Source organism: Priapulus caudatus, unplaced genomic scaffold, assembly GCF_000485595.1.
Source record: "Priapulus caudatus unplaced genomic scaffold, Priapulus_caudatus-5.0.1 Scaffold1413, whole genome shotgun sequence".
Taxonomy (NCBI): Eukaryota; Metazoa; Priapulida; class Priapulimorpha; order Priapulimorphida; family Priapulidae; genus Priapulus; species Priapulus caudatus.
Window position 1 is genome coordinate 1,913 of NW_014578474.1, and position 10,538 is coordinate 12,450.

General features: G+C 45.1%; 1 long non-coding RNA gene across 1 annotated transcript in view; it reads left to right on the plus strand.

The window, feature by feature from the left end:
- Positions 1 to 9,548, plus strand: part of LOC106816551 — an 11,396-nt gene extending 1,848 nt beyond the window's left edge. The window contains exon 3 of the long non-coding RNA XR_001394904.1: positions 9,538 to 9,548. This is a non-coding gene — a long non-coding RNA (uncharacterized LOC106816551). The remainder of the gene's footprint in view (positions 1 to 9,537) is intronic.
- The last annotated feature ends 990 nt before the right edge of the window (positions 9,549 to 10,538 follow it).

The window sequence follows — 10,538 nt, forward strand, 5'->3', positions numbered from 1 at the left end:
TTTCTAAACGATAAGCACGCGCGCCAATAAAAAAAGTAGCAATTACGACCATTGGATTTATTCTCGCCCTACGTGCAAAGTCGAAAAGCTTGTGCAAGCGCCAGAACTGCTCAATTGACCGATTCTGGGGCTTTATGTACTACCCAAAGGGATTTGCGTATATAGTTATACATATTGGGCAGCGAATTGACTCTAATGGCACCACCAGGTGGTGCTGTTCGCGCTTCGCGCGTATACCGGGCTGCAGTGCGTCTAGTATAGTATTAAACAATATAACTACTGTGCTATATTAGGCTGGCTGCCTTGAGCCTGTAGGCTGTAGCAGGTGAGTGATAGTATTACAAAATATTGTTTTGTCCAAAACACGACATAGTTTCTTCTTCTTCTTCCATGTTCTGACTATCATCAGATTAGAGATTGTGTCATTGACACTATAGGGGGTGGGCACTGGGAGTATTTTTTACGTCTTCGGTGGTTCTTTTGTATCTTCATTACTTCAGACTGGCCCGCCATTTTGTGTCATTATCCGAGACACGAGGTTTTCACGATCCTTATTGTGTGGAGCCAGGTTTTTACAGTTAGAAAGTTCAGTGCAATGACCCACATCCTAAAATTGAAAAAGTGGTTTTGGATTTTAGGAGATACACTGTAAAATGCCGGGTTCCCTGCGTTAAACTAAAACATTACTTGCAAATTATATTCCGGTATCTTAAGTATTATGGAAGTTCAAGAATGCTGTATGGATTTTATGTCTGTGTGCATACATGTGATCGTGTGTAACTGCATATACTGTGCCCCTGTGTTGTGCGTGAGTATGTGTCTGTCCAAAGCAACTTCGTAAGCAGAGTTATGCATAAGTTACAAACGATTAGTTAGTAGTAACTAATAATAATTTACTGTTATCAACCATTGTCCATATAAGGAATAGGTTATTTCATGTTATTGCCATTTTTCTCGACATTACAGGTATTAGAAAAGAAATTACTGAAACTAGAATCTACAACAGAGAAAGAACCAGGAAGTGATATATGGTAGGGATGTTAGGATAGGGAAATAAATCCAATTTAAACATTACGAAAGAGAAATGTTGTTTCTGAATGTTAGTAAATATCATGGCGGTCATCGCAGAAATTATTATATCGACTTGCACGCTAAAATGACATCTTGTACGCCATCCCCCGATCGATGCCATATCGTAAAAATTCACGATTGAGCGAATTAATATCCGACGCGTGTTTTGGGTTAACTAATTTTTTGTCGATCCCAGCGGCGAACGGCCGACCGTGACGGAGAACACGCATTGTACGCAGTACCAGCCACAAGTGAGAATCCTGAGGCGGCCGTCGGGGGGTGCCGCCGCGTGCGAGAACGGCGCGTTGAAGGGGTCGGCGCAGCCGGCGAAGACGCTGGAGCAGAGGGAGGCGAAGTATGCGGAGGCGAGGCTCCGCATCATGGGTGCCGCCTCGCGAGACAACGTGCCGCCGCCGCCGCAGAACTCTGTGAGGTATATAGCTAGGTCTCATCGTAGATGTTATTCGCAATGCGAGGTCAGGTATTGTTAGCTAGCTCTCTATCTATCAGGTATTGTTAGCTAGCTCTCTATCTGTCAGGTATTGTTAGCTAGCTCTCTATCTATCAGGTATTGTTAGCTAGCTCTCTATCTATCAGGTATTGTTAGCTAGCTTAGGTATTGTTAGCTAGCTCTCTATATATCAGGTATTGTTAGCTAGCTATCTATCTATCAGGTATTGCTAGCTAACTCTCTATCTGTCAGGTATTGTTAGCTAGCTATCTATCTATCAGGTATTGCTAGCTAGTGAAATGATGCTCGTGTCGTATCGTATAGTCAAGTAATGTTCTAAATCTTGCGTTGTGTATTGTTCTTAACCCGTTGTTTCGTTTCGTGTTTGCGTTTCCGCTTGAAGGCGATGTCAGACTTGTCTCTGTATCTCTTGTGCGACGTAAGGCGAGTAGCAAGTAACTTCACAGTAGAGATAACACGTATTTGTTGTAACAGACGAGGTGACTTTATTCTACTCAGAGAATAACTAAATACAGACTAGGTAATGTTTAACAGCACATATAAGTTCCCCTATTTTTTCACTACGTGTGGCTACCCCGTCTGACTACGTGACTGTCCCTAACTGACTCGCTGGCTACGACTGACTGACTAAGACTCCATGGCTAAGACTAACTGGCTACGTGTCGCGGCAGGGTTTGGTATGGTGTGGGGTGCGTATATTCTGACCATAGTGCTGTGGCTATGGGCGAGGGAAACTGAGCCCAGCTGTGAATAGATTTTATATCGAACTTGATATCAAACCAGGGTCACATGGCCGAAGGTCTGGCTGGTGATTAGACCACACCCTTACTACGCAGTTAGAAAAACAAGGCGGTCACGATGTGGCTATTCTTAACCGTGCTCCGTCTTAGCACTGATGTCATCGCGCTGAGAATATCCCAACAGCTTTTCGCGTAGCACTGCTACACACGCCCCCTGCCAGAAAAGGTTGCTCAGCTGAACCGCCGACAACCGGTGTCCAAAGAGTTCCACGTGGTGTAAGTAATAAAGTTACTAATACGTGAACTCGTACACTAACAAAAAAATGACTTAACTAACACGATATATCAACAGGGTATTTTCTTAACTAACTTCCTTAACTAACCGCGCGTGTATACAATTCAAATCGTTTAGGCTAAATATAACTTAATAATAATCATAAGCCATGATCAGTGTATGTCCATACTCGCGTTTAACGTTAAAGTCGCGCGTACAACACTCACTCGATGCTCAGCAACTAAACCGTATGCACAGTTAACTCTCTTCGGGATTCGTTGCATGGGTTGAAGGGCAGGGTGGAGAGGCGGGTAGACATAATGTGTAAGAGAAAATGCGAAGAGTTTCTCAGTGTTTTGTCCATGCCTTCGCCAAGAGTCCTTTAACTCTGTTCATTAGGCGCATTCCTCCACCTTGCCCGGCTGTGGCAGTTACTGGTGGCTCCTGTACAGTTACTGTTGGCACCATGGGATGGGCACTCGTTGGAGCCATTGTTATCAAATCGACTCCTGCTGTCGTCTCACTAGGCTCACTTACGACGCCTTCCTGCGCAGTTAATCTTGCCCGTTTTACTGCCTGTATCGGGCAATTTGATTCACCCGATTCCTCTCTCGCTTTTCGTCTTTTGGCCGACTGCTCACTGCCGGTATCCTCTTCTAAATCTGATTCCACATCAAAGCTAGTGGATTCGTTTTCCGACTCTGATGGGGTGCAGATGATCGTCTCATCATCACTTTCGCCAAGTTTCTGAGTGGTGTTAGGCTCCTGAGCCTCAATGTCACCCGCAGATGGGTCCTCTGCAGTTGGATCGACTGCACGCAACATTGCCGGCTGCGGTTGTTCCGTAAAATCCGTTGAAGCCTGTGCCTTGGGTGCTGTGATAAAATGACTTAGAGGGAGTTCGTCTTCCTCATCGAACTCATCATCACTACTACCTTCCTCGTCGGGTGGATATGCCAATGTTGCTGCCCACTGAGGCTGACGACGTCCTCTCTCTGGCACATCTTCTTGCTGTGTCGGCTTGCTGCAGTCCCACCTAGCTTGTGGGTGCGCTGCCCGAATATTCTCCACATGCGAGATCACTTCTTGCTTCGTGATCTCGTGTTGGAGCAGGTACTTCTTCGGCGTTATCACCTTTATCACCACGTAATACGGGTGCCACGGTGATGATAACTTGCGTATGGTATCTGGCTTCAACACCGGGTCATGGTAGTAGACGGGATCGCCGACTTCAAAATTAAGCTGTCTAGCACGTTTATCATAATAATATTTGTTTCTGAGACGTGCTAGGCGTATCCTATCTCTAACATGTGAATAGGCTTGGTGTAAGCGTTCGGATGTCTGCTCTATGGGGTCTTTGTCGTATACCTTCCTTCTCAGGCGAAGCAGGTTATCTAGAGCCAATGTTGGCTCTCTACCGTACATGAGATAGAACGGTGTGTATTTCGTCTTTTTATGCATACTCATTCTGTATGCTGCGAGCAGTGGTTGGATCTTTAAGTCCCAATCTGTCTGCGATTTGTTGACATAGCTCGAGAGCATAGAGTTAAGCACCCGGTGCCATCGTTCGTTTAGACCATTGCTCGCAGGGTGATAGGGAGCGACTTTAATGGCGTTGATTCCTAAGAGCTTGGTCAATCTGGTAAGGAGTTTGCTGTCTGGTCCGTTGTCTGATAGCAGGATTCGTGGTGCCCCATGTCATGGGAAGATTTCTGTTGCCAAGAGGTTGGCTATAGTTTCTGCTGTTTTGATTTTGACTGGAAATACCTCTGGCCACGAAGTGTAGAGACAGTGAAAATAGATGAGATACTTGTTACCTCGCTCAGTGAGTGGAAACTGACACATGTCGACTGCAACCACATTTATTGGTCCTTTGGGTAATGATGATTCTCCTAATAGGGCACGTATGCGCTGCAGTTTTCTAGAGTTGCAGGGAATGCATGCTCCAATGTAGTTATGGATATCCGCATACATTCCTGGCCAATAATATCTTGTTTTGATCTTGTTAAAGGTTTTATCAAATCCTAGGTGACCGTGATAGATGTCGTCATGCAGCGCTACCATAATATTCTTTGTAAATAGATGTGGTATAACCAACTGCATACTGGCAGCACAGTCCTTTGTAGGCGGCATGACATGATGCAATAATCCTGCTTCATCAAGCATGTAATCGGATAAGATCTGTAGTTCTTTGTTAGTGGTGTTAGGTTGTGTTAGTGCCCGTATAATGTTATGCAGTTGGGGGTCTGCTCGTTGCTCCTTTTTGACTCCTGTTAGATTTAATACTGGATAATTACTTGAAGTCGGTTCTTCTTGTCGCTCTGTGTGCTCCTCCGGCACCGCTTGCATAACTACATTTGTAGTATCAGGCTGCTTGACCTGTGTGTCCTCGTTTGCACTTGTATTAGGTTCTGGCTCATCGGTGATTTGTTGGATTTCTACCTCTGGTGTGGGATTGCTTTTAGTTTTGATTTATGACAGTGCGTCTGCATTTCTGTGGGCTAGGCCACAGCGATACTCAACTGGCGCATTGTGTTCCGAAATGACTAATGCCCATTACTGAAGTCGAGCATTCTTAAGATTTGGGCTCGTTAGCAGATATTGTAGTGGTTTATGATCGCTATTGATGACAAACGTCGCCCCAGCCAGGTAGTGACGCAACTTCTGTAGAGCATAGACGATGGCGTATGCTCCTCTTTCTATGACTGGCCAACGCATTTGTCCTTCGTTTAACTGATGACTGGTGTATGATATAACGACCTCGTTTCATTCGTCGTTTATTTGTGTAAGAGCAGCTCCTACTGCGTATGACGAGGCGTCTGTGAATAGACGGTAGCTCTTGGTAAGGTCCGGATATGCTAAGATTGGGGCTTCAGTGAGTTTCTGCTTCAAGGTCTGAAACGCGTGTTCTGCGTCATTGTTCCATTCGAATTTGGCGTATTTATGTGTTAATGCTGTTAGTGGTTTTGCAATGTTTGCAAATGACTTGATGTGTGCCCGGTAATAGCTTGCCATGCCCAAGAATGATCGTACTTCTTTGTCCGTTGTAGGTGCTTTTGACCGTTGTAAGCTGTTTGACTACCTTGATTTTCTTTGGGTCAGGGGCTACTCCCTGGGGTGAGACAATGTGGTCTAGATAATTAACCTTGTCTTTGAGGAATTCACACTTCAAAGCTTTAAGCTTGAGACCTGCATTGCGTAATCTGTCAAAGACTTCTTTGATGTCTACTAGGTGTTGTTTGAAGGTTTGGCTGAAAATGATTATGTCGTCTATGTATGGTATGGGACACTTGTGATGTAATCCAGTTAATACGGTATCTAATAATCTTTGATAGACGCTGGGTGCGTTAGATAAGCCAAATGAAAGGACATTGTCTAGTATGTACCTCTGTATGTGATAAAACAAGTCTTGGCTTTGCCCTCCTCTGCCATTGCTATTTGGAAGTAGCCCGACTTTAGGTCAAGAGTTGAATAGAAGCGTGCGTTTCCTAACGATCCAAGAATATCTTGTATACAAGGTAATGGATATGTATCCTTCTTTGTGACCTTGTTAATTTTCCTGTAATCTATTACCATACGGCCCTTAGGTTCATCTTTCTTGGGAACGATGAAGGCTGGACTTGCCCACGGGCTATTGCTGGGTTCTATTATCTTGGCTTCTAATAGCTGATTCACATGGTGATCAATCATTGGTCGGTAATTAATCGGTGTTCGATATGGCTTTTGTCGTATAGGTGGGTGTCCTTCGGTGTCTATTATCATCTTGACAAGGTTGGTACGTCCAAGGGCAAGGTTGCTTTCAGCAAACAAGTCACTGTTTTGCATCAGTAGATCCACCACAGCTGCACGCTGGTGAGCTGGTATGTGATCTAGATTGACTTTTGGTAGGGTTGGCGTTGCTGACTTTCTCTATGTTTATTGCTTTCCCTGTGCTGTGCACCTGTATGTTGAGATGCCTTTTCTATCTTGACTGATGCTATCAGTTTCTCATTAATTGGCTGGACCAAAGCGATGACGCTGTTATTGTCAAAAGAATACATTGTGTCTGTCGTATTGACCATTGGAAACTTGATACAATGATCCTTGTTAACAATGTCTAATGTTTCTACAGGGAATATACCTGGCTGATCTCGCAGTGCAGGTAACACACTCTGTGCCTGTAATTACTACTGTTGTGTTTACAGGCACGCCTTTTCCTAACTTGCCTTCGCAGATGACGACTGTACGCGGCGGAATCTGTACTTTGTTCTTGAGTAGATATTGATCGAGATTTTGTATTTCTTTGTTTGGTAAAGGCTGCCTTTAATGTAACTACTGATCTTCCCACTGATAAAATGCCTTTTTGACAATCAATTTTCATTCCCACTGTCTTCATGAAATCATACCCTAATATGGCTGCTTTGCGTAGGTGTGACACTATTTGGAATCGAAACTACGTACGATAGCGCTCAATAACAAGTGGGATTATTACTTCTTCTATTGCTCTTAGTGGATGCCCAGTTACCGATGTAAGTGTCTGCTTGCTTGTTGTTGACAGCGCACTCGCATGTCGCAGGTGTTACGGTAATCGTTTCCAGAGCACCTCGCTTATGAGCGTGGTCTGCGCTCCGGAGTCTATTAGGCAATCTGTCAGTATCCCACCGATTCGTAGTGAGCAGACGGGTGCTGCTCTCTGTGTATCTTTGGTGTTATGTATTTCCCGACATTTTCTTTGTCTCATTGTTAGAGACTGTTGTGTGTCGTTCGCTCGGTTTTTTGTCTCACTTAAAATTGAGCGCTTGCGTTTCTCGCATTTCCTGCTCTAAACTATTGTTGTGTCGATCTGCATTGCCTCCAGCGGTGACCTATCTTACTGCATAGTGCACATATTGGCTTGTCATCCTTCGTCCATTGATAACGAACGCCAGGTGGCGGTGCATATCGAGGTTTTTCAAATGGCTGTAGTTGCCTTAGCTGCCAGTTACTTGCTGCTCCACGCTGCCATCCCGTGCTATTTCGGAAGCAGGGCGCATAGACTGCCTCCACGTCGTTTGCTGGTTATGCGTTTGCCATGTCGGCGATTGCGTAAATGACGCATATCTAGGCTGAAATTCCCTGCTCCGCATGCCTCCTTAATTCATTGTGCCTCCCGCTGGCTTTTGCGGTGATATTAGCTGCGTATTGACGTTATGTTGTAGAGGTGACTTTGATACGGTTGCCATTATCTCCGCTACAGCCCCGTGAATCTCTTGAATTTGCTTCTGCATGACGGGCGTGGATTATACATTGTCTATCTCCATTGCCATTTGCTATCTCCGTTGTGGCGCGATGTTTGCATCCTTACCTCTTGATCGATAGCTGATTCTCCGATAGCATGTTTCACTGCTCCTTCGAGGGTGGCGGGACGGCTGCGAATTAATGTTCTTTTAATCCCTTCTGATTTTAATCCATCAATAAACTGCTCAACTACTCGAGACTAAACGTATAAATCCTTATACGCCTGCGCCCCGAATGCTGCTTTCGCCTCTGCCTCCAGCCGTTTGGCAAATGTGGCTATGATTTCATGCCGTCTTTGCTTGTCGTACTTAAATTTTTGGAAAGAAATCGCCACGTGTGCGTGGTCTGCGTATTTCTCCCTTAGCAGTTGACCTAATTGTGACATCCCCATACCCGGTGTACGGATTAGGGCATCAGATGCGAATTTAGCTGCTTTTTCGCTCAGGAGTCTAAGTGCTAAACAAAGCTAATTCTGTCTCACTTTGCTCCCCTACAATCAAAACTAATCTCTGAAGATTTTGCCACCAATCGTCGAAGGTAATTAACCCTTTCTCTTTCCCCGAAAACGATTGAAAGGTGGTAAGAGTGCTTAAGGCTTTGACCTCCTTAATTAATAACTCCATTGGCGATACAGGAGCTTGCGATTCTGTCTGATGAGAGGCGGTAGACTCCATAGCAGCGGTAGAATTGGGTAATGGATCGTACGGTGGATTATTCGATATTAAAAGTTAACTATTCATCAATTACATTACGTTAAGCTGAGCTCGAATTAGTGAGTGTTGTACTTACATGAAACGGCGTCTATGCTACGATGTATAAACGCTAGCTGCTACGCTGCTGCGCTGCTGCTGCGCTGCTGCTGCGGCAAGGTCACAGTTTGCTAAGAATAGCTTCAGCATATTCGTGTGCATATACGCAGTGCTATAGTCTCTATGGTAAGTTCCTATGGCGATGTGCTGCTGCTGCTGTTAACGGTATTGCAGTCGACGTTGACGATGGCTAGGCTACCGTCGCGGCTGTTAATGTTGATGCTGCTGCAGTCGACGTTGACGATGGCAAGGCTGCCGTTGCGACTGTTAATGCTGATGCTGACGCCGACGCTCAGATGTCGATACACAGTTCTATATGATGCGGTGCTGCCGATGCTGTTCCTGTCGACGTTGACGGTACGCTGACGCTAATGCTAATGCTGTCGCTGTGCCACTGCTGTTGCTGCTGGCGACGTTGGCGCTTACGTTAACGATGATGATGTTTCTAGCACTCGAAGTTTGATAGTTCTGAATGCTGGCGATGATACGATGCTGACGTCACTGCTACTAAAACCACCTCTTCTTTCTTGTTCTCCTCTTCTTCTTTCTTGTTCTCCTCTTCTTCTTTCTTGTTCTCCTCTTCTTCTTTCTTGTTCTCCGTTTCTTGCTGCCGCTGACTTCCTTCCGCACGAATCCTGGTCACAGTGAAATGATGCTCGTGTCGAATCGTATAGTCAGGTAATGTTTTAAACCTTGCGTTGTGTATTGTTTTTAACCCATTGTTTCGTTTCGTGTTTGCGTTTCCGCTTGAAGGAGATGTCAGACTTGTTTCTGTGTCTCTTGTGCGACGTAAGGCGAGTAGCGAGTAACTTCACAGTAGAAATAACACGTATTTGTTGTAACAGAGTAGGTGACTTTATTCTACTCAGAGAATCACTAAATACAGACTAGGTAATGTTTTACAGCACATATAAGTTCCTCTACTTCTTCACTACGTGTGGCTACCACGTCTGACTACGTGACTGTCTCTAACTGACTCGCTGGCTACGACTGACTGACTAAGACTCCATGGCTAAGACTAACTGGCTACGTGTCGCAGCACGAACTGGGTTTTTTCCATTGCGCGTATATGTTCATGGTGGGGGGCGCGACGCGTATATGGTATGCTGTGGGGTGCGTATATTCTGACCATAGTACTGTGGCTATGGGCCAGAGAAACTGAGCCCAGCTGTGAATAGATTTTATATCGAACTTGATATCAAACCAGGGTCACATGGCCGAAGGGCTGGCTGGTGATTGGGCCACGCCCTTACTACGCAGTTAGAAAAACAAGGCGGTCACGATGTGGCTATTCTTAACCGCGCTCCGTTTTAGCACTGATATCATCGCGCTGAGAATATCCCAACAGCTTTTCGCGTAGCACTGCTACACTAGCTCTCTATCTGCCAGGTATTGTTAGCTAGCTCTCTATATATCAGGTATTGTTAGCTAGCTATTTATCTATCAGGTATTGCTAGCTAGCTCTCTATCTGTCAGGTATTGTTATATAGCTCTCTATCTGTCAGGTATTGTTAGCTACCTCTCTATCTGTCTGGTATTGTTGGCTAGCTCTCTATATGTCAGTTATCGTTAGGTAGCTCTCTATCTATCAGAAGGTACAGCTGGCTGTTCATCGCGCCTCTCGCTATAGAACGGTGACGTTGAGTCACATCGTAAATAATTATATATGATACATTTTAATTTATGACGACGATCTAACCCAGGGAAGGGAAGTGCCCGCACCCACGAGAGAGATCACCAGAAGACACGCATATATGCATGATATATCACAGATCTCGCATATTTGAACTACGTATATCTGTCATCGGCGTCACCGCTTTGAATAATCGAGTGTAATATACAGCACCGCTCTCTCAACTCCCGCTATCTCTCTCTCTCGCGCGCTCTCTCTCTCTCTCTCTCTCTCTCTCTCTCTC